Source organism: Schistocerca nitens, chromosome 6 (genome assembly GCF_023898315.1).
Source record: "Schistocerca nitens isolate TAMUIC-IGC-003100 chromosome 6, iqSchNite1.1, whole genome shotgun sequence".
In the NCBI taxonomy this organism is placed as follows: domain Eukaryota; kingdom Metazoa; phylum Arthropoda; class Insecta; order Orthoptera; family Acrididae; genus Schistocerca; species Schistocerca nitens.
Window position 1 is genome coordinate 444,810,503 of NC_064619.1, and position 23,154 is coordinate 444,833,656.

Below are 23,154 nucleotides of genomic sequence, written 5' to 3' on the forward strand. Positions count from 1 at the left end.
AGACAACAAATTTGAGAAATTAAACATGAAAGGAATCCAACAGAGACCTTTCATAACCCCAACGCTCCGGGAAAAGACTGTGCAGGGAATTTTCTGGCCATGCTAGGACATTCCCAAGCAGGCTTCTCACACCCTACTTAAACCAAAAGTGTAAAGAAAAAGGCAAAAGGTCACCAGCTACTTGCTAAAACACAATAATTTCAAACATCTTTACAATCTACCAATTTCAAAGAGAGAAAAAAAAAACACACAATCTGTGACACCTATTTAAAAGGTTGTGTAGACCTAAATCGGTCAGCAAGTAAAAACAATGGTTCCTGTGTCATTGATATGAAAACAATTTCTGGTTGTTACCCTTATGGAGTTCACCAGTATTTGCTCCTTGCAAGAGCCAACTGATCACAGGCAAATTTATGACTGTTTATTAACAAGCAAAATTTATGAAAATAGCAAAGGTGCCACAGCAATTAAAAAAAAGAACATGAAATAACATCAGTATTATAAAGCAGAACTTTACAATGCACAATTCGCAAAAGCAAAAAAAATTGATAAGAGAAAAAACATGTTTTACAAAGCGGTTATCGCAAAAAAAATTCTATATCTTACAAAACTAATAATCTGTAGAATTAACCTAACTATGTGGCACTAATTTAATCACTCTACAATATTTCAGTTAGTTAGCAAACAATGAGCACTGTGTCATTATACTGAAACTACAATAATTGTGTGATTGTTACCCTTAAGGGGTTCCTCACAATAAATATGACCCATGCAAAGGCTAATCGATCACAGCCCAATGAGAATGAATAGCAATCTGACTGATAAAGGAAGCAGTGCCACAGTAATGAATTTATGAAACAAAATATCACAAATCTAATACCTAACACAAGAACAAACATTGATCAATAAAACAGTACAATAGTCAACATCTAAAACAAAACACCAATAAATAAAACACCTGCAAAATACAATAGTCAAAGTTTAAAAAAATATAGAACACCTGCAAAATACAAGAGTCAGAGTTTAATAAACACCAATAAATCGAGTCCCTGCAAAACACACGAGTCAAAGTTTCTGTGACAGAAACACACGTATATGCATTGAACTAAGAACCGTATAATCACTGTTCACTTATACACTCACTAGTTCCACTGTTCCGTGGCACAATATAAGGGGAGGGGGAGGGGGTTCGTCGCCGCAGCTGTCAGTAGGGATTTTTGTCCATCTGTTGCGTGCGATCCTGCCGTCTCTGCCCTCTCATGAAGTTTCTCTTGTGTCACGTACATCTCGATTTTGTTCCATGTTTGTATTGTCAAATTCGTGTGGTATCCTCTATTGACATGCCAGGTTGATATTCTTGGGCAAGGATGACACTTAATGGCTCTTCTTTGTGTCACCCTTAGCGACCAGAGAACATCGAACCATGATTCACTGTCGCTTGACAGTAGGCATCCGTCAGGAAATGTCGATAGGCGTCGTTGACGTCTGCAAGTTTCTTTGGACAGTACCTGTAAAAAGGCTCCACGCCCCTTGTTTTGTTTCACCGCGGCCGTCTCGTCACGGTCGCGTGCGTGGCCAGGAGATGGATTTCCGCGCGGTGGACCGCTCGCCCATCTCAGGTCATTCCCTTCAGCTAGGGTCGCGCGGGGCGGCCGCCCATTAGCTACAGGTGCAAGGGAAAGTGTTTCCCGCGTCCTTTTGTTGTCGGCCGCGCTCCCGAAGTGGCCTGGCTGACAGCGTGTCCCGCTGGGAAACCCGCCAGTTTACAACTACCTGGCTGCTCCCGCTGTCTCTTAAGAGTTTTGCCGGTTCGCTTTCACGTTCTCATCTGCATTCACAGAAATTTTTCATCATCCTTATGTGATTACACAATGTCATACATAATATCACTTAGTATTGTCTTTCACAATTTTTAAGAACAAAGTTAGATGAATCGACAATATAAAATTAAAAGTTAAATGACTTGACAATATAAAAAATAAAAGTGAAATGACTTTACAATGTAAAAATAAAAATTAAATGAACTGACAATACAATATTTAAATTCACATCACTAATGTGGTTCACTTGTGTTTTAATAAATCAAATGCCACTTATTAATTCACTAAAATGAATAGGGTTATGCCTTGCGCAAGTATAGGTTAGGAGAGCATGGGGTTCACATGTTATTTACACACACACATGCACACCTGTTGTCTATTCTACAAACTAACTACCCATAAACATGCATTACTCAAAATTCTACTTCTATCCACTACTAATTAATCCCACAAGCCACTTCAATGCTACTTCAACAAAGTGTTTACACCACTACAGAAATGTTCTAATTCGCCCTCTTCTTGACGCTCGTGGCATACGTCTTGTCACATGATAAATGGAGAACTTTCCTTAAACATACACAGTAAAAAGAACAATGGTTATTTACACGCAAAAACATTTATACCAGTTCACACACCTGAAAAGAGACTCGCAATTATACATTTATCATACTCATATATTCACACATAACACAGTAAGAAAATTTCATCTAAAATTACGTTATTACAGGAATTAATCACACAGATGGCTCTGAGAAGGTAAAATATTTTAATTATACAGGTTATATTACATTTTCTTACCCATTTTGCTTCGATTTCGTTCCTTCTTTACGTTACCTTTCGCCTTCAAATCAGTTATTTCGCCTGTGGTGGTTATTCTGGATTCATTTCTCATGAATGGCAAAATTGTGGTGACCTCTATTCTGTAAAACAGTTTCATCTTTACATATTTGAACTTACAACAGACACAAAAGATTCGAATCCTCTTGTAGTTTAAATGACAAATGTTTTGCTTCATCCTTATTACCTTAAACCAAGCTTTCCTTCGTTCCCATAATCAAAATTATTTAATCATTCTCTACCTTCAAGAGGGAAACTTCCTCAGTACAAATCATATAAGCTGCAGTGCATCCTGCACCAGCGAAAACAGTAGGCTGTAATGCTCACAGCATCAGCAAAACACATAAACGTCGCTTTTCTAGGACAAGTATTAACGCAGAATAATTTTTCAGGCTTTGGCTCAACATCAATCAAGACTACAAAAAGGATCCATATTTCCGTTCCATTCTCCATTTGCTGGAAAACTGCTCGTATTTGACTACCACAATAATATTTCAGAGCCACGTAAATTATACAAACCACAATTCTTCTTTCACCTTGAAGGGAATCAATCTACTTACGAAATCCACAGACAGCACTTTACGTACTCAGCTATAAAGAACAAAAAAGACATATATCATCAATGTTAACATATCATCGCATATTGGGAAGCCAATGGTTAAACAATCGTATTATCACATCCTGTTTTCAAGATTCCAAACTTACTCATTCCTTTCTCAGAGTTATCCTATTTTAAAATATTCATACAGCACGCATACTATAGTAAGAGATCCTCATTTATACTGACAGATATAGAATAGTAATAGATAGATAGTAGCACTGAAAGCAGAAAATCGGAAACAAGGCTACTAACAGCTGGGGACCTGGGTTTGCCAGACCCATAATATCCACAGATCGGATATTCCCCTGAGTTCTTGCAATTTCAGCAACGATCTTGCTTCTCTCAGGAGCGACTCTTTTCACTTGACACAAAAAAAGCATTTCACTTGTTCACAAGGAAACCTTTTATCTTTACGTTTGAATTAAACTAAATCCTAGTTGCACAAGGAAAGAAAACAATTAAAACATCACTTCAATCAATCACATAGAAATATCTTTATCATTATTTTTACTAACATATTATTCAAAATTCATACGCCACAAATTTAAACTAATCAATTCATTCTCCTCTCTATAAATCCTATGTACTCATTTGCCCTGTCGCTCATTTGTTCCGATTGGCGCCTTCTGGGCTGATCATTTGTCATTACCGGTTTCGTTCATTCCCATTTGTTGGATTATGTCTGGGGTTGGCCGGCCGAATTTCGACATCATGTGGGGCTCCGCCTACAATTCTACTCCCACCGTGTTCATCGTAGTAACGATGCTGGTTGCCGTACCTGTTGCGTTCACGATTCTGTCCACGTCCTCGATCATTTCTGTTGCTCCACCTGTGTTCGCGACTGTTACCCCAGTTTCTATACGGCCTGTCCCGATTATTGTTTCGTTCGCGTCGCGACGACCAGTCACGCCGTTGATTAGTAATACGGCCACGACTGCGATCGCGCTGCTGTGCCCCGTAATAACTTTGTGCCTGATTAGGCGGACATTCTGCTGTATCGTATTCCATCTCTTGGAGAAGCGTTTTAAACGTTTCCACGTCCTCTTTGCATCGTCCCGCAAGAATGACGTGCCGCAAGTGCATCGGCAATTTGGTGATGCATATCCTAATTAGTTCCGCAGGTCCGTATGGGTCGTATAAAAATTGATTTGCCTGCAGCATGTGGTCGAATAGGCGTGCAGGGCTGCCGAAACCAGACTGGTTCAAATTTGGCAGCATAATTATGCCATGTTTGACCCTATCTTGTGCCGCTTCCGACCAATAGGCGGAGAGAAAGGCTTGTCGAAACTCCCGAGTGGAGTTGCAGTGACGCGCTGCCGACCTCATGCGACTCGCCGGTTCGCCTTCCAAATAGCCACACATATACTCTATCTTATGTGAACTTGCCCAGTCGGGAGGAAGACAGAACTCAAATTGCTCGAGCCATGCTCGTGGATGTATGCCTTTTTGAGAATTTCGGAATATCTCAAATTTTCTTACCGTAAGGAAATGTTTGAAATCAAATCCCCGCATTTCCTCCTGGCGAGGCCCTTGAATGTTTCTATTTGTCTCATGTCTGCCCCTTAAATTACATTCTTCCCTGTCGTCAAAAGCTCCCTCATGGCCGGAGTCCCTCTCTGCACTGTTCGTACGGCTATTTTTATTGCTATTGGCGAGTTCGGAATCACACGCCATGCGGTTTTCCAGATGCGCCACGCGTTCTTGTAAATCGCCTGTTACAGCTTTGTGCTGTCTGTTCACTTCAAACTGTCCCTTCTGGAATTTAAGAAGCGAACGCACTTCTTCGGTCTCTGCGGCCGCTACCTGTGTGATATTGTTCTCGCTTTCCGTCAGCTTCATCGTGCCTACAATGTCCGCTAATGCCGCGATCTTCTCATCTATTTGTCTCTTGTCCTCCGCCCCAGTCTGCTTCAGTTGCTCGACCTGCAGTTCCAACGCGTGGATCGCTAAACTGTTGTCCGCTATTGTGTTGCTAACGGCCGTGGGACAATGCGTTTCAGCCTCTTGGACCCTCGAGAGTACCTGCTGACGATCTCTTTGGCATTGTTCTCTCAGCTCTTGGAAATTCCTAAGTAGCCGTTGTTCGCTTTCTTTAGATTCGGCCTCGCCACTGCGCTTGCTCTGTTCTAGGACTTGCAGACGGTCATCGATTTGTTCAAATGTACGGCCTAATTCTTTCATAATGTCACTTTTTATTTCACTTGCCAGATTGTTTATTCTTTGTGAGATATCATCGGACACTCTCTGCATCGACTTGTCAACTTTATTTGTCTGCTGGATTAATTTTTCGTCTATTTGTTCGCCTAGCTCGCGGATCGATTTTTCAGATTTCTGCGTCATTTGTTCGCCTAGCTCGCGGATCGATTTTTCGGATTCTTTTTGTTCTCGGAACAATTTTTCTGATAATTCTTTTTGTTCTCGGAACGATTTTTCTGATGCTTCTTTTTGTTCTCGGAACGATTTTTCTGATGCTTCTTTTTGTTCTCGGAACGATTCTTTATTTTGTTGTAATAAGGCTTTCACGAGTTCTGCCAAATCAATTTGGTTAGTTGGAGGCACATTAATTTGTGGCTCTGATGTGAGGCCGTTCGTGCTGTTTTGCATTTCGTCTGAAGTATTCCCCATTGCATTTTCGGAACCGCCCGACGCGTTAATATTGGAAATCAAATTATCCCCTTGGTCCATGTTGCTTAAGTTGTCGGACCGCTTACTTTTAGCTTGGTTACGTGTCAGCATTAGTGCAATTTACACCCAGTACGCAACACACTAATCACAATAGATGTGTCCCCCAAAAATTACGACAGTCACACGAAAGATACCCAACCTAGTATGCACTTTTTCATACGCAAAACAAATTTTTATCTTTGTTCGAAACAGTGGAATTTACAAGCGAGAGAAAAAAAAACACACATATATAGAACAAACAAATATAGAAAACAAAACAAGACAAACAACACAACGCCGCTCAACAACGCCGTGAATCTTTTGAACGTCTGCTCAGAAACAACGCAAAAGTTGTTTGAGCGCTGTAGGGAAAAAAAATTAAGATTATACAACGCTTGCAATCTAACGTCTCAGAGATTCCAGAGTCTAGCGGAATCACAGAACAGGGTCGCCATGTGTAATATTTCTACACGAATTTGGTATGCTGAGATCGGGTGCTAATAGTAGAATAAAAGCGGGTTACAAGCCGTGAGCTGCCTGGGGAGAAGTTAACCGTGCGTTTACTGGGCCACTGTTTCACGACTGGGTAACTAGTCTAGGTTTACCACCTTACCAATCAGACTAACATTGATTATAATCTTTTACACTCATACAACAACCGGTAATATATCTATATAAAAGGAGAATTTAAATAAAAAGAAAGAAATCAGTTTATATTTGCAAATTTATTTTAAAGATTGTTCATTGAAATTTCAGCATATTATACGTGAGTTATAACTGAGCTGGTGCCTTATTTACGATTGTGAAACTGTGAGATTGGAATATTACGGAACACATAAAATATGGAGCCAAGATTGGGAGACTGGGTACAACACTGCATTCATAAAACAACACACAAAGAACATTGAAACACATGCAACAGAAAGTTCACCACAACCAATAGATTCAAATTTTCAGTTAAAGAAATTATTTTCGTAGCACAATCCTGTCCGTCTTGTAATTACCCTTCACGTGGTCGACTTGGTTTACAGAACGCGTATAACTCCACAATAATTTAGATAATAAAAATAAATTAGATCAAAAAGCAAATTACAAAACAAAAACCTCGAACTGGTTACTAACGTCTTACTATTAACCTGATGGGTCGAACAGTTATATAAGCACGTGGTACTGGTCTCACAAAGTACACGCCACGTGGGTTGAACATAAAGAAAAGTTGGTATATTCAAAATCTTTTCAAGACGATACGTTATAATCACACAAGCATTTGCATTTAAGATTGCTCTTACTTAGAGTTACTGACCAACACGTGGTTCCACTTTACTCACAAAGTAGTAACAAAGCAACTACTGCAAAATAATCTGAACTGGACACGAGAATTACACTCCGCTGCAATTAAAGATAACCTTAGCTATTTTAAAGCTAACCCGAAATAAAATGATTAAATTCTCAGTTAAGCTGAACTTAACAAATCCATTGTCCTATGGACTTAACAGACACGCGCTTAGCCGGAGATCTTACCACTTCAGACGCTCGCTACCGCCAGACTGCTACTGCTGGACTGCCCTGCGCTACCACTGGACTCCAACTGCTTACTCTCCAGCTGCCAGACTCCCACTGAACTACCCAGCGTGCTCCCGAGAGTCGCTCACAAAGACCAACGGAAGGCGCCAGAGGGGCAGCTTCCTATACCAACATGACAGGGGACCGACCGGACCATACTAAGAATGGAAACCTCTCTGCTTTTAGGAACCGTAGCTACCTGTTTCAACGTTGGTCCTACTGTACTCTAGCAGACAGCCTTGTCTGCTACCCTCAAGCATGCAGCTACAAACACATTTGATCATTCATCCTCTCACACAGAAGGGAAGGGGGATGACAGTATCTTATCATACACAGTATATAAAAGAAAGCGGATGTAGGTTCCGTATGAGACTGTGTGACATGAATTACATATAAGAATTACATATAAACTGTGCTTTAAAGTGTAGTAGTGTGAGAGATCGTTCTTGTTTACGTGTAAAAGTAACACGTTCCACTACTCAGTCTCCTCCCAGATAGTCAGAAACGCCACAGTAAATTTAGAAGAGGAATTTATTCCTTAAAAGACAACAAATTTGAGAAATTAAACATGAAAGGAATCCAACAGAGACCTTTCACTCTCTAACCTGTTTTATTTTCTACTTTTAGACAAATCATTTCACAAAAAAATATGACTCACATATTTTCTTTTTATACAAGTCGCATAGCCTCATTTGTCCTCTCTGTACATAAATGCCACGTTAGACTACTCAACAAGAACATAATATTTTCAAACAGAAGAAATGGAGAAACTATGCCATGTTACATTTGTTTGCTGATGTCTTTCAAGGAGGACATCAATCAATATTAAAGACAATAATCCTTTCATAGCGCAATAAAAAGACGAGTGTCGGAATCGAATACAAATAAAGGACTGACGGGTACAACAGACTTTTTTCATTTTTCTTTTCTCCAACAACAGCTAACTGTGGTCACCGTGTAGTTGCTATCGTCCTGCGTCTCCACATTCCGTGCATCCATCCATCATCCAAGTACATCTTCCCCTGGAACTCGAAGTTATGTGTTGACTCGGAAGCTCTTAGTCGACGCGAACGTCTAGGAGACTTTTCACGCAAAGATTAATAAAATATTTTATTCCCTCTTGTGGATCTTCTCCCAACACTCAGCTAACATTTGTAATACATTGATTTAGTTTTGTATTGTGAATTAATATTTTGTGGGGGAATAAAGGAAATGGATGTGCTGAATCTTTAAACCTATCCCTCCCTAACCCGAGCGTGTGCTCCGGCGCTAATGATCACATGGCCGAAGGGACGTTAACTCGTAATTTTCCATCATTTTTGCATTGTATATTTTCCGCTTTAAACGTCAGAAACAATTTGAAATCTCATTTTTGTGATTCCACGAGAAACATATAAAAATTACTGATGGAAAGTACGAACTCCTTCAGTAAATACATTCCAGTTCAGGTCACGATACTACAGATCACGTTAGGTAGATTATTAGACTCAAGGTTTCTGTCTTCATAGGACGAAGTAATTACATTGTACAACAAAATTAAATTGTCACTTTTTCGAAAGCCCGAAATTGTCTCCCAAATGCGACGTACAAGTTTGAAATATTGAACAGTGTTACCACATTAAGTAGTGAGTAGTAAATTCAGTAATTATGTTAATCGCACGAAGCTACTGTCGTTATTACACCTAGTAAACAGGTGAGAGAGAAATGTAACGTTTTATTCTAGTTTCTCTCTGTAGCGTGGAAACAGGACTTCCACCTGCATAGGTTCCTATTCAAACTGTTATTTACCCTGCGTTTTTTATATGTCTTTCGTGTTCTAGTGAGAATTCTGGTAACGTTTTGTATACAGAATGTAACAAAATTAATAGTGAAAACTGGCACGGTTGGTAATATACGATAACAGAAGCAGAACTTTTCCAGTGCGCCAGATAAACGTGAATTTCTGGCTATGATTCGCCACTGATTTTATTGTGAAAATTGTTCCAATTAGTAACGATGTGTCTGAAAGTCAATTTTTCTATTAATTTCTTATTTAATTGGGTTCACATTTATTCAGTATCCTGTCTTAACAAAAAAGCGATACTGCTACAGCACGGTACTTGTTATCATTTTCTCTGCGGTCGTACCTTATTAGAAGGCGTTCCAATGTATCACTCTCGTATTTGCATGCGATACTGCATGCGTGTCCGTAGTGAGCTAAGAATTCTTTCCAACACCCACGACCCTGTACGCTTAACCTTTCACATGGTTCCAGACAGGTGGTCTTTGATCGATCTATCCATCGTGGATGATATTGGCGCTTCAGATGTTGTCTCATGTCATTAGCAAAGTGTGCCGGTGGCCCGTCACGTATGTGACACGTTCCCCGAAATGTATGAAATTTATGCCGAATTAGGTAGAACTTAATGGGAAAATTTACTTTTCAAATACACTGCTACGCAAAATTTAAAGGAGAGTTAGATACAGTAACGTATCATATTGACTACTTGATGGAAATGAATGAAACTGAGGGAGCATAATGCCAAAGGTCTCCTAGTCGTTCTTGGACGTGATGTGGCGTGAGGTCAGCGCGACTGTAGCACCAAATGAGGCTGGCCCAGGAACATTAGGCCGTTGAAGGAACGGGAAAAAGAGGGTATGTGTCAATCAAAAAAATGGCTCTGAGCACTATGGGACTTAACATCTATGGTCATCAGTCCCCTAGAACTTAGAACTACTTAAACCTTACTAACCTAAGGACATCACACAACACCCAGTCATCACGAGGCAGAGAAAATCCCTGACCCCGCCGGGTATCGAACCCGGAAACCCGGGTGTGGGAAGCTAGAACGCTACCGCACGACCACGAGCTGCGGACTATGTGTCAATCAGCGAGCAATTGCGGTGCACTGTTGTGCTGTTCTTCATTAGAACATGGCCCGTAGACAACATCTGGATGATTTCATACGGGAAAGGCTTATCGAAAACCAGCAAGAAAGGCAAAGTATGACGAATGTAGAGCAGGAACTCGGTATTGTCCACAGCATTGTCTCGCATGCATGGAGAGCGTTCCGAACGACAGTCACTGGTGCCTGGGGAGAAGAGGTAGTCGACAATGGTAAATTGTAGCAGGAAATGGTAACTACTTTGTGCAATCTGGCGTGGGGTCGGTCGCTTGACGGCGCGTTCGGCGCGGGCCCGCCCGTTGCCGGCGCGCCGTAAGGCACGGAAGCTCGCACTGGGGCGTATCGCTTCCAGTCGGGTGTGCCGCGGCAGTCCTCACAGGGGAAGTGACGCGTCTCCTATAGCCTCTCCTTCCCAAGTGGCTCTTTCCGCCTTCCCGTGGTGCCAGATGTTAAGCTCGGCATTCTGCCTTGCGACAAAAGGGAGAGCTGCGACCCAACCCGATGCGAAAGCGAAGGGTGCGTGGCACAGGGGGAGCTGTGTCGAGGGACCGAACATCTGTCCCTTCTGTTCGCAGGGCCCAGACCAACAGGTGCTCTGCATGCCGGCGACTTCGTTTGTCGGCGTGGGATCGCGGCGCGAGTCGGCAAGGGTGCTTCGCCGCGCCCCTGGGTAACCGGGGCGTGTTCTGCCAAACCCAGGAGGTGGTGACATCGCCTGGGCCAGGTTAGATGGGTCCAGACCGCCGAATGTCTGGGGGACCGGCCCGCCACCTGAGTAGGAGTGGGTCCCCGGCCGAGAGGTGGAAACTCAGGCAAGTAGGCGGCGAAGGGCGAGAGGTGCATCCGCCTCTCCGGAGTGCGGGTGCAGTTGCCGGGGTGCGTCGCGTGAAATCGCCGATGACGGAGTCACCGAGGGGGACCAGTGCGCTGGAAACGGTGCGCTGAACCCAGCGGCTGTGGAGTGCCCTTGACCTAGGGGCGAGGTCGGTGGGCGAGCTGCAGAAGTCCCCCCCCCCCCTCCCATGCCAGAGGAGCCGGTCCGGGGTAAGAGATGGGCTCCCACCCCTTTTTCACTCGTTAATCAATATGGCTACAACAGAGACGAGTGAATCGAGTGCGCTCCAGCGAGCATCTACGATGCTTGATCCCTCTCCTCAGGACGAGATGGGACTGGCAGAAGACGAAACCGTCACTCATAGACACGCACGTGTTACGCAGCTCTTGGAGCAGAACATAAAAAACGGAAAGATAAGTCAGGCGGCACTGTCTATTATTAAGAAAGAGCTGGCTGCATGGGCCATCGCCCACGCCAAGCTCGAAGGCCGCGTAGATGAATTAGAAAGGAGAATGAAAGATTAAGAAGGCAACCAACGAAGACCTGGGCTGGAGTGGTCGCGCAAGCGCCGCCAAAGCCACAAACTACGAAAGAAACGATCGCCAAGGTGACCAAGCGGTCAGACACGGCGGTCTTCCTCAGAACTCTACCAGGCCAAGACATGAGTGTCAAAAAAATACAAGAGTTGCTGACCAAAACTATTGATCCAGCAAAAGACAAAATCAGAATAAATAAAGTTAAACCTAGTAGGAACACGGTGATTGTGGAGGTGGCTACAGAGGAAGACAAAGAAAAATTGTTAAAGAACCCCAAGCTGAACTCGGTGGTCAAGTGTGAACCGCCGAGAAAAGGGAACCCTTTGGTCATCCTATACGATGTACCAACAACAATGACAAACGAAGAACTGTACCAGACTATAAAGGACCAAAACTTTGACCAAATGAATGACAATGCGTTTAAGGATTCTTTTAAGCTGAGATTTAAAACGGGGCCTCGGGATCGTGATGTCGTAGATCACGTCGCCGAGGTCACAGCACAAATTTGGAAGCAGATAATAACAATGGGCAGACTGTATGTTGGCTTCCATGCCATTAATATTAGAGACTACCTTGTGGTACCTCAGTGCCATAATTGTGGAGACCTGGACCACATTCTAAGGCACTGCACCAGGGGGTCGGCGTGCTCCAGGTGCGGCGAAGATGGTCACACACGAAAAGAATGTAAAGCTGCAAGTGTATGCATTCCCCGCAAGAGACGCGGGAAGAAAAGCTGCGGAGCCTCAGGATGAAATTGCCCTACGTACCGTATGCTGGAGCAGAGACTGATATCCAGAACGGACTATGGCTGAGTACGTCAAACAAAACAGGATGCCAAAGCGAAAATCCCCTCGCAAAAGGAGGAGGGATGCCATCAGGGCAAATAGGTTCAAAGAATTTATAACGTCTCTTTCGAGAGATCCGATAACTGAGACAGCTGACAAAAGTAACCAAACAGATCCGCCGAAAATCGATAAATGTATCCAGACGGAATCTATCCCTATGGCCACACCCTCCTCTCTCAGCAGGGGAGCGAAACCGATCAAACACCAGCAACGGCAAAGGCATCCTGTGCCTGAGGTCCCAATAGATGGAAGCAACCGGAAAGAACTAAAGCCTGTGCAAGAGAGCACAATAACAAGCTCTCAAGACAACCCAGTGGTAAGATTACCGCCAGTAGATCCGGTTCGGATATATCCAAATCTAGAGTTTACCATGCAACTGGCGAGATTGGAGCAGCCGGCTACCCTGACCACTGCCTTACGACGTGTGGTCCGCGTTGGACACGAATACGGAAGAAGAGTCACCTTCTCGGTAATGGAGGCTGTAGATAGGATACAGCTTAAGTCAGTGAATATCCCCACCGACTTCGGAGCCCTGCGAGACTTATTAAAGAAAGTATTCGAGAGACGAGGAGAAAAATTTGACCTAGACGTCATTTACGAACAGTCAGTTTTGGCTAATGGACGTATTACGTTTGACTGGAGCAAGACATGGCCAGAAGACCACATACATACATACTTTACGTAGATGACAAAGATTACCATTGGCCAACTCAACACACGTAACAGTCGACTTGTAATGCAGGAGCTACGTAAGGAAGTGGAGGAGAGGAGACTGGATGTGCTCTGTCTACAAGAGCCGTACTCCCTAGCTGGAAAAATTGCATTTGTAGCCGCGACATGGCAGGTCATCAGCCAAGGAGATAATCCGAAAGTGGCAATAATAATCACAAATAAAGCCCTGAAAGTAACTACACTATCACAGTTCACTAATAGTCACTGCAATGTCGTGGAGCTGCTATCTCCCGGTGGAACAATAATACTAATTAATATGTACTTTCAGTACGGAGATAATATTGAAACACACCTTGACCATCTAGCTACAGTAACCACGGCACTGCAAGGACGAAGGATGATAATCATTGCTGATATCAACGCAAAATCCCCCCTGTGGCACAGTGGCACAAGGAACACCAACGGAGAGAAAGTAGAAGATTTTATCATGGCATCGCAACTAGTGATAGCTAACAAGACTGGCAACCCTCCAACCTATGCCGGGGGAGGAGGACCAGGCACAAACATTGATGTAACTCTAGCCACTCCCAACGCAATCAACACAATACAAGAGTGGAAAGTAGAAGAAAACGCCACCACAAGCGACCACAACCTAATAACATTCCTTGTAGGTGAAAGAGTGTCCCGCTGGGCCATGGGGTGGGAAACGCAGTTTAATTACAAAAGGGCTGACTGGGAACGACTAGCGAGGGAGTGCGTCATTCCTGCCTTGCCAGAAGGTGGCGCAGACTTTGACATAGACGTAAACGACCGAGCAGAGGAACTGACCAATGCAATAACTAGCGCGGTGAAAGCTGCCGTACCGACCAGGAGGAAGGCCATGGCAGCCTCTCCATCACCATGGTCGCCCGAACTTGAGGATATGCGCCGGTCTGTTAGAAGGTTGAGAAGATATTACCAGCGCAGTGTCGTCTGGCCGGAACGGCAAAGATGGCTGATGCAGTATCGGGAGGCTAAACTTCGTTTCCAGAAGGAACTCCAGGCTGTTAGAGTGCAAAGTTGCGAAAACTTCGTCCAGAGCCAATTGGCGTTGGACCCCTGGGGTACACCATATAAATTAGTACGAGAGAAGATCCGCTCTCCACTGGAATTAACAGTCAGGCACGGGGACAGGATGACGTAATCCTGGCAGGAAACTGCTGAGGTCCTCCTCCGGTCCCTGCTGCCTGATGATAGCGCGGATGGGGAATCTGATCAACAACAACAACTAAGACATGACAACCTCAACGAATACACCAACAATACGGCAGTCTACCCTTTCTCGGAGGAAGAGGTGGCTGCCCACATAAAATCACTTAAAAGGGGTAAAGCTCCCGGGCCAGACGTCATTGTAGCCGAGGTGGTGCAGTTTCTAGCTCCACAGCTAACTGCACCACTCACTCACTTATATAATGAGTGTTTGATACAACAAAAAATTCGAAGGGTGTGGAAGACCGCGAATGTAGTTATTATTCGGAAAGGGCTAGATAAAGATCCAACAAATATAAAATCCTACAGACCAATCTGCTTGATTAACATACTAGGGAAAATACTAGAAAAGCTACTAGCTGACAGACTGGCTGCACATCGGATGCTGCGTGGGGTGAGCGACAGGCAGTTCGGCTTCAGACCTGGGCGATCGGCATCTGATGCAATCGCCCTGGCTGCTGAGGTCTGTGGCTCTACCCCACATAAGTACGTGGTGGGCATCATGGTTGACATCAGTGGCGCCTTCGACAGCGTGTGGTGGTCTTCGCTCTTCTCTTGCTTGCGGGAGAAGGAGTGCCCAGGGCCGCTATATGGTTGTCTGAGGAGCTATTGCGAGGAACGGGAGGTCTGGCTATCATCTTCTGGCGAGAGAATTGGAAAATCTATAACAAAGGGCTGTCCCCAGGGTTCCGTGTTAGGGCACCTGTTCTGGGACATCCACATGGAGCCTTTACTAGATACCCTACAACAAAGTGAAGAAGTGCTAGAGGTGATAGCCTATGCAGATGACCTCCTCCTGTTGGTCGGCGGCCGTAGCCGCGAAGACATTGAACCCAAAATAGAAAGTGCCCTAAACAAGTTACAACTATGGTGCCAAAACACCAAAATGACGATATCACCGAGCAAGTCTACCTACTTACTACTGAAGGGACAATTAATCCGTAACCCGACTGTACGAATCGAGCGCTCGCCGGTTCTTCGGAGACGTGACGCACGATACCTGGGCATCATCATTGATGAGAAGTGGAATTTTGGGAAACACATCGAAACCGTAACCCAGAAAGCCCTCCAAACACTGAACAATCTCATATCCATACGACATAAAAGATTTCATCTTCCACCTCATCTCATAAGACTCTATCATAATAGTATATTAACATCAATAGTGGGTTACGACTCGGGAGTCTGGGCACACAGGCTCACGAGGGTGGTGCCCGCCATGACAGTGAGAAGGGTTCAAAGGAACATGATACTTAGATCGGTAGGGGTTTACAGAATATCACCAGGGGGAGCACTACTAGTCATAATGGGGCTTTGCCCCCTGGACATCAAAATCAGGGAGCAGGCTGCATGGTTCTGGACTAAGAAGGGAAATGTAACAAAAATAGAGGAGATCTTAGGCATTGGGGCAAGGGATAAGGGTGAGATTCGGCAAAGCGGAGTACAACTATGGCAAGAACTGTGGGACACGGATGAAACAGGGCGTAGGACGTATGAACTGATTCCAAGCATTAGGGAACGGCTAAAAATGAAATACTTTGAACCCACCAGAGGACTAATCCATTTTCTCACTGGTTATGGGCCTTACCCGGCATGCTTATGTCGGTTCGGGAAAAGGGCCACACCCGCGTGTGAATGTGGTGAACCGGAGGGCACTCCCGATCATGTGATTTACGAGTGCCCCCTCTTCAATGATGTTGCTTCCACACTACGTGACCAACTACCCGACCATGACACATACCACCTGATAAGACAAGAAGACACCTTCCAAACACTGAATAAACTTGCCGACGAGGTATCACAGAAAGTGCTAAGAGAATACATGAGAGAACAAAACTAAATAGCACAGATTACAACAAATACGCGCCCTACTCCCATACCGCCTGGCGTGGATTGGCCGACCCTATAGTCTGGAATCCGCCACGTACGGGATTAGGGGGAGTGGGGAATAAAAACAACCAGGAATTGACAATGCAATGGAGTTGACTTAGGTTAGAACTAGTTAGTAGAAATTAGACTAGAAATCTAGAATTAGGAACCTGCAGCGATTAACATCCTGGCCTGCCCAGTGTCAGGGGCACGCCCATCGGGATTAGCTCGATGGGCAAGGCAATAAAGTAGGTTTGTACATTTCTGACACACCTGTGACGCTGCAGGAAGTAGAATGTAAGGTTAGTTAAAATCTTAGAAGTTAAAAACCAATAAGTGTATATAGCTGCCCATTGTAATTAGAGCATAGCTGTAGCTCACGACTTAATATATATTGTAATTAGCTGCTAATTGTAACTAACATTAGCAAGTAAGACCCACTAGTCAAATAAGGTGGTGGGTTATGATGTATAAATATTATTATTGATGATAAATAAAGATTTTTTTTCAACTACTTTGTGCAACAGATAAGAAGGGACCCACATCAGAAAGCTGGTGCAGTTGCGTCCACTTTTAACAGGACTTCAAGGGGCGAAATCTCACTCGCCACTGCGGCACAGAGTCTGCACGCATATGATCTCTTTGCACAATAATCAGTACGTTGTGCTCCGTTGACATCCGTAGATCGGCGACACCGTTTGCGATGATCTGGACGGTCTGGACCAACGAGCCGCGTGCTTTTCTCGTATGAGAGCAGAGTCAGTCTGAGTAGTAATTCTGGACATACCCCACTGAGGCGAGAGGCCAGAGCACGTAATAGACCCAGGAACATTCTCTAACTTTATGGTTTAGGCGGCCCAGGTGTTATGGTGTGGCGAGGCATAATGTTGTATGGACGTGCTAATCTCCAAATCTCTGAATACGGTACAGTCACCAGTTAACGTTATTGTGACACGGTACTGCTTCCCTATGCTCGTCTTTTCAGGGGTGTTTTGACTCCCTTACTTCACTTTTACAGATGACAATGCGCGTCCGCACAGAGTAGCGCACGTGGAAGAGCTACTGGAATGAGAGGATATTCATATTTGGCAAACAGACTGGCTTGCCCGTTCCCATGACTTAAATCCCTTCGACCACGTGGTGATGCGTCGGGCGGCCGGGGGGCGGGGGGGTATATGGCAGTACGTCCGCATGCACCAGCGACCACCCAGCAGTTGGAGTACTGAAAAGCCTTGAACTTCTTAGCAACCTTGTGACCACCGTGTGAACATACTGCAGAGAATGTACAGCTATTCGTGGTGGTCACAAACAACCATGTCCATCCTTTTGCTATGTCCAGGAGACCATAACCAATCGCGGTGACTTCCGTGTAATTACTGTCTTCGAATAATAGTGTCATACCAGTTCGTCTCATTATGCACTACTTTGAGTTAGAGTCTCTACTAGCAGTTGTTTCCACGTATGGTCCAAATTTCATGGAGGTATGTTGCTTAGAAGTTACACATCATGCGAAATCTACTTTCGTCATTAAGTTTCGTACACCACTGTACATCTATACTGACTAGGACAATATTTCATGTTGGAGTCAGTGGCGTTACTTATGCACAGATTCACATTTATCTCTCATACGTAGTTTCCATACCTTTGTTTATTGGAAAGAATTTACTGCTGTTAGCATGAGCTTCCATCAGTGCCTGTTTTCGCTATGAATTTTGATACACCCTGTATAATCAATGGGACTCAGGCTATTATCCACGCTGTAAATATCATGCAGACACGGCCACAGCGTGAATCAGAAGCAATGACGTAATTTGTTCGGTCGTTCCTCCCTAGTCTACAACGGATCAATAAAACGACTTTCCGTGTCCCGGTTACTGCACTCTTGCGCATTAGCTACCCATGTAGGACACTGCAGCTATAATGAATTTACCATGTTCATTTTTCTTTTATTATCGTTGTGTCTTCAGTAATTAGACCAGTGTATGTTAGTAATGACACTCGTAAAGTGCATCTATTTAACTGCAAGCAAAGCGGTCATTCGAATCTCTTCACTTTTTCGGACAAGACGAAACTGGACGGATGTGGTGGGGAGGGGAGAGCAACTCTGTCTTAGGTCACACCACTTGCACATAGTGGAATGAAGATGTGTACTGTATGAACGCGTACGATAGGCTTCGCTGTGAATGTTGTACGATGTTGGGGACGTGCCACATTGCTCACTTAAACCAAAATAAACATTGTTGTCAGACATTATGAATAACGTGGTTGAGGCTGGCGTGGATGTAGGGGGAGGGGCGTTCTGGTATTCGTGAATCAACTCCCCTTCGCCCCCCAAAAAAGAACATTTAACTGAAAGCGACTATATTTTTATGTACATCAACTTTCGAATTTCTTGGCAATCGAGAAAATTACATGGCTGAACTTGCAGACTGACCAGCTGCAGAGATCATTTAAGTAATGTAAAGGCGTCAGTTCTAGCGCTCATTATGTCTGCTCTCAACAACAAATCCGACAGGGTTCTACATTCCACAGGTACAAGCAGTAAACCACATCAAATTGAGCAACGCAAGATACACAGGGAAAGGCCCTCACCTATGCTGACAGTAGTAGGTAGGCTTCTGTGAAATACTGATAGTGGTGAGCGCACGATTTTGTATCACGTAGATAGTTATTTTAGCACGTTATGCTGCACTGACGTATCGAAACTGGGCTGCAAAAGTTGTTTCTAACCTGAAAAACAAAGAGAATACGTTCCTTAGTAACATACTTGTCATTAGTACAAAATGCATTTACCATATATTACAGACAACTGAAGGTGTTTCGTGAATAACAGAAGCGAACTGCGTACGGCATAAAACAAACTGCCTCTCGTTTAGTTGCAAAGACAGAACACGCCTCCATGAATTGTGAAGTAACTAAGGAACGATGGAAAACGAAAAAATTATTATATTATTACTATATTAATTATTTTATATATTTTATTGTTATTATATCCTAGCAGCTGTGGCGATAAGAAGTGGGACTATGTGAGGTAGAGGCAAAAATCGTAAACCGTAACCCCCCCCTCCCCCCCCAGGAACACAAGCCTGGATCCATATCTATGTCGTTATTGTTTTGCATTAACATCTACACAAAAAATCGTTAGTTACTGTACTGCTGATGGCTTAGGGAGAATTTTACCTCTGCTACTAATTCCTGACAAAAAGGACATTCCTGATTAAGAGGTCTTACTAGTATCAAACATAGGCCTTAATTTGAGGAAGAAATTTCTGAGAATGTACTTTGGAGCACAGGATTGTATCGTAGTAAAACGTGGACTGTAGGAAAACGGGAAGAGAAGAGAATCAAAAGTATCTGAGATGTGTTGCTACAGAAGAATGTTGAAAACCAGGTGGACTGACAAGGTAAGCAATGAGGAAGTTTTCCGCGCAATCGACGAGGAAAGGAATGAATGGAAAACATTGACAAGAAGGAGGGACAGGGTGGAAGGATATCATTTTAAAACATCAGAGAATAACTTACGTGGTACTAAGGGAGCTTTACAGGGTAAAATGCGTAGAGGAAGACAGAAATCGCAATATATCCAACAAATAATTGAGGACTTACGTTGCAATTGCTATTCAGATAAAAATGTTGACACAGGAGAGGAATTTGTGGCGGACCACATCAGACCAGTCAGAAGACTGATACTCAGAGAAAAAGTAATTCCTTTTCCTGTCCACTTGCAAACGGAGGCAGTACAAAATGATTACATTTATGCCGCTGCTCGAGTCCTAATCACCCTCCTTATTGTCCTTACGCGAGAAGCACTATCATGCTCAAACGTATCCGAACGAACAGAATTGCGCTCCACCTAATTTGCATACAGCTCATAAAATGCAACTGCCTTTCCGCTTCTCTAATGACGTTTCGATGCAGTCCTTTGACTATAGGATATGGTTACCACGAGTGATCACTAGAGATTAGTGCTCTGTATGACAATAACTACTGATTTGAACTACTACCACGATACTACAAATAACAGCAAATACTTAGCAATAATGAGGGAGTCCTTAACGCCTGTAAACCCAGGTTTATTAAAATAAATGATGTTTCCAAAATGTTACCACTCTCGTTAGAATCTGAGATTGTCCATAACTCTACAACTTAAAGCATTCCATAATCGTTAATCAAAACTAAAATCGTTTGCGACTAAGAGATTTTTCAAGAATGTTTGAATAAAAATTATGCCACATCGAAACATTCTTGCTCTCCAAAAGGTTTTCTAAACACCTCTTAACCATCATTCAAATGATAAAAACCATAATCATTTTAACAGGAAAGAGGAATGTGTTAAACTGAATAGAATTTGAATGTCAGTATTGCACGGAAGCCTGACGATCGATTACTTTCAATCAAGAATTGGCATTAGCAGAGACAGACTCGTAGCCGACGCCACGTGATGGACAGTGGCGCCCTCTGTACTGTCTATACAGGGTGAGTCACTACCTATTGCCACCTAGAATCAGAGTTAGTATGATAGGAGCTGAAAAGTTTTTTGGACAAAAGTTGCATGGGACAACGGCCAGCCATAATATGACATTCGTTTTTTGTTGTTAGCTGGAGTCGCTTCAGAGATATGAAGGTCAATTTTTTTTTAATGGGATACCATAGTTTGGGTTCTTATTTTCTGATAGAGGCTATCGAGACGACTTCAATCATGTGTAACAGTAAGGCCTTTAAAAGTCAATGAAAGTCACAAAGGTGGGATGAACGTCCATCTACGGAAGGTGTTCGAAGTGATGGCCATTGGTATCAATGCAGTGCTGAATCTTCTTATCATGGATTGAGTGGTATTCCTGATCACTTCGGCACTTATCGAAGAACATGCTCTGACAATGCTCTCTCAATATCTTCAGGTGTAGTTGGAACGTCTTTATAAACAATGTCTGGCGAAAAAGCCGGCCACGACACATCTCCTCAGCTTAAAATCCAACGATTTGGGAATTGCCTCTGCAACTCATTTCTAGCCATCAGCGAAAACTGTGCCAGACACCCATCGCGTTAATACCACATTCTGTTCCTTGTTCCTAAAGGTATTTATTCCAATAAAAGACCTAATGTTTAATGCTTTAATGCAGAAATGTGGTGTACTTCCTACCATTAAGGTTTCCTTTGATGAAATAGGGACCTATAATTCTGTCCTCCTGAATCCCACACCATACATTCACCGACCATGGTTTTTGGTGTGCAACTTGCGGCAGCCAACATTGATTTTCAGTTGCCCAATAATGCATATTATGCAGATTAACATTCCCATGGTTCGTGAATGTAGCCTCGTCAGTAAATAAAATCAAACTAAAAAATGTGTCATCCCCCTGAATCTGAAGTTGAGCCCATCGGCAGAATTCAATGCGACGCATACATTCCGTAGCAATTAATTCTTGGTGGAGACTGATATGGTAAGGATGATATTTATGGCGATGCAGAACACGAACAACACTACTCTGGCTCATGCCAGATTCCCTTGCGATTTGATGCGAACTAACACTAGGATCTCGAACCACAGTGACAAGAGTACCAATTTCTGTTTGCTCGTTAGTAACTTCCCTTTGTCGGATATGTTTCCGATGCGTTAAAGATCCAGTTGTTGTCAATTTATCATACACATATTTAAATGTACGACGTGTGGGGTGAGTACGTAAAGGATATCTTTCAGAGTATAAGTCTCTAGCTTTCACTGAATTTCGTTGGCACTCTTTCGTAAATGAGAAGCATATCGACTTGTTCTTCGTAGGGATACATCATTCACATTCGTTGATTCCACGATACTAGTCTTACCATTCCTATTCGTGGTGTATTCCGAAACCGTCGAATTGTGTTTACATGTCAATGGCACGTTAGATGGATACGTCGTATTCGTCGAATTTTTACTATTTGAGCGATATACAATGGAGAATTATCAGAGGAAGTGCCGAAGTGATAAGAAATACCACTCAATCCATGATAAGAAGATGGCAACAATGCATTGATACCAATGGTCATCACTTCGAACACCTTCCGTAAATGGATATTCATGCCACCTTTTTGACTTTCGTTGACCATCAAATGCCTTACTGTTACACATCATTGGATTCGCCTCGATAGCCGCTATCAGAAAATAAGTACCAAACTATAAAACCCCATTAAAAAAGAAAAAAAAATAGATGACCTTCGTATCTCTGAAGCGACGCCACCTAGCAACAAAAAACCAACGTCATATTATGGTCCCCGTTGTACCATGCAACATTTGTACCACAATCGTCTCAGCTACTATCAAACTTTCGGAGTTATTCTAGGTGGCAATAGTTAGTGACTCAACCTGTAGGATCAGTGTTTCCTCGAGTTCTCTTGGCAGTTCACCGCTTTACTTCGGAAGACGTTTCCCGCAGTCGGAGACGAAACGTCAAGGGAGAGTTTTATAGATGGACTATGACCTATCAGCCCGGAAGTTTTAACTGAAGACAATACCGGCCGTGTAAGCCTACACTGTATGCTCAGTTGACGAGTAGTTTTATGTAACTTGGTTTATTAGCTAACAGTTTAGAAAAATCATGATTAACAATGGCAAACGGTTTATCATTACCATTAATAACGTATCACTAGTAATTCCTAAAATAATTCTCATTTATTCTTCAGTCTCAGTTGTACATTTTAATTACTTGGTATGTTTCGATAACTCTGGATCATCTTCAGAGCTAAAGAGTTGCATCAGGGACCCGTAAGGTCTGTCCAGAACCTCACATAAGAGTACTGTGGCA